Raw genomic sequence first — 2994 nt, forward strand, 5'->3', positions numbered from 1 at the left:
GGTAACATACGTCACTCAAAGTAACATATGCTACTTAATGAAATGCTTGATTAGACATCAAATATTGACCTACATATTGACAAAATATCATCATTAACGATATGTTTGTTGAATATCAACCATGTTATGAAGAAACAAATGTGTTATTGTTCCCGTATTCACTAGCATATACAGATATCCTCTGCAAGAAATACAGGCCATGTTTTCTCTGCTACTGTCCTATTTATGATACATGTAACTATGCAACTCTACATTTATCAATTTGCTAGAATTCAGCATCTTTTCATAATATATCTTAGAAATGAAGGGATTAATCTCTGATGATTGTTCTATGCAATCTTATAGAGAAAATATTAAAAAATATTTTATCTGAGTGTAACGTAAAATTCCGTTACGTAATATTATTCTACTTGTTTTTAATTTTATATTTAGTTTTTCAGAAATGGCGCTTGTGAGAGCAGAAGTACAGAATAACTACCTTAAAACATGAGAACAACCATGAAAAAATGTTTTAGAAATAATATTATATGCTTCCCGTGTGGCAATACTGAAAAGGTAGAATGTCTATAGACAGTGAAAATAAAGGTTTAACTACTGGTCAAAGGCTACCATAATGATACATGTAAGTTTTGTCTCTCAAAATACTTATAAGCAACTGGTCATTTGAGTAATTTTGTATGACCTTTGACCTTGTGACTTGAAATCCAATGGGGGTCATCTATTCATAAGGGGGCACCAGTGTTTCAAGTTTGATGTCTATCAAGGAAAGACTTCTCAACGGACAATAGCGTATGTCCAGAGTAGTTTAACCGTTGTCCTTTTGACCTCAAAATCAATAGGGGACATCTATGTCTTAAGGTTCACGTTAAATATTCATTCATAACACCGCGTGGTGGATTATACTGACAGTTTCTATGGAAAGGTATTCCAAAATAAGCAACAAAAACATAAGATTCGGTATATATTTAATCAAAATGTTGGGAAATTAAACATTTTCTTTATATTATTATTGTAAACAGATTGTTAGAAATGGGTAAATATGTTTCTTTCCATTTTTTGAATAGAAATGATGTGTTTATAGTAATGAAAGGAAAAATAAGAAACATACGTTACTTTCATTGTTTATTATAACAAAGAGCAATCCAGGTTTCAAAATATGTGTCTGTTATTTCTATAAGAATCATGAGCATTTATATAGCGAAACATCAATCTTTTACTTTTGTTTTAATCGCATATTTATTTCAAATTAACAAATTCAGAAGAAAAGACACATTTGGTAAAAAAAAATTTGCTTGTCTACGTTATATTTCTATTAAAATTGGTATTTCCATTGAATTAAGTGATTTCGTTATGATTTTGCAACATCAATCGTAAAGAATAACTGATGATGACATCGTTTTGGCATAATATTTTCATGGATGTACTATTGTGTAAGTGTTGAAACATACGTTACATAATTATAGCGCTACTTCATTTACATACAAAAAAGCTATCGTTCTATATCTATTGCTAGTCTTTTGTTTTCATGTTTCATACATATTGAATTGTTCGAGAATATTTGTTAATCAATTTTATTTTCTGGCATTTCAAAGATATTGAAAGTGATATCTAGTCGTTTATTTTGCGCTCTTAAAATCTTATTGCTGACTTTTACAGCAGATAATTTCTTGTTGTGTTGATTAAATATTTTCTTTGAAAACCTGTATTTATTGTCTTTCGCAAATTAGAAAAATATATGCTCAGTCAATTCCAATACAAGTTATGGAATAATATATGGAAAATTAATGTTTATCTAACATATTATCATGTCAAGGACTCAGTAACGAAGGTTACATGTGAGAATTATCTCGAAAAATATACCATACTTTGACCTACCGTAAAAAAAAAAAAAATCTGTCATACTTAACTTGAAACAACCTACTGTAAAAAAAAAAAAAAAAAAAAAAAAAAAAAAAAAAAATCTGTCATACTTAACTTGAAACAATTTGAGGTGAGTGTTCAACAGAACCATGATTTTGAAACCCTCAATTGCACGCCTTTATTGACTTTGGGTGAATTTCGTTGGTCGTAGGTATCGTATCCAGGATTCAAATATGACATTGCTCTAGTAAAACTTTTCTTTCGATAGTATTTTGCATTGCCTACAATTACATATTTAAAGAGAAGTCGTTTTTAATACATTTTATCATCTTCCTCACTGACTGTAGGTTCACTCTGTCCCACTTAGGCACTCAAAGTTCTACTAAATGTACCTCTTACACAGGAGAGCTCTTATCTCGAATCTGGCGTATTGGTTATCTCGGTTGAGATTCGGCTCGGCTGAATTTTTGGACTGACGCCTTCACCGAATCTCGGAGCATTCCTTCATAATTCATGTCTGGAAATTTACTTTCAGCTTCGACCAGTTCTAGCAATTAATGCTGATTATTTTATCCTCGTATCAAAATAATCTCTATTAATTTACGATATAGCAGGGTACTACTAAACAGAGTACGCTATAGTACTATAGAGTACGCTGGTAAAATTGCCAAATCTAATGCAATTTAAGTGTTTATTTGTATGGATACCGCTTAAATAAACATGATTATAAAATAATTTTGCAATATTTGTCAAAAGTGCTTGTTTTTGTAGCTATATTTTGACCAGAAAACATTAAATTTATTGAAGATTTACGGCATCCCGATCCCGATTATCAGCGATATGACATATTACATCAGTAATTAGTTCCATAATTAATTCCATCTATGATTGACAATTACTCGGAATTTATGATCTTTGATTTTTATGCCCCCGAGATCGAAGATCGGGGGGCATATTGTTTTTGTCTTGTCTGTCATTCTGTAATTCTGTCTGAAACTTTAACCTTGCTAATAACGTTTGAACAGTAAGTTATTTTCTATTAAGCAATCTAATTGTAAACAAAAACACATCTTCGCAAGCCAAGCGTTTTCGCGGACTTTTAGTTAGAAAATAAGATAAAGGCGTAATCTTGGA

This window comes from Ostrea edulis, chromosome 4 (genome assembly GCF_947568905.1).
Source record: "Ostrea edulis chromosome 4, xbOstEdul1.1, whole genome shotgun sequence".
Lineage (NCBI taxonomy): Eukaryota > Metazoa > Mollusca > Bivalvia > Ostreida > Ostreidae > Ostrea > Ostrea edulis.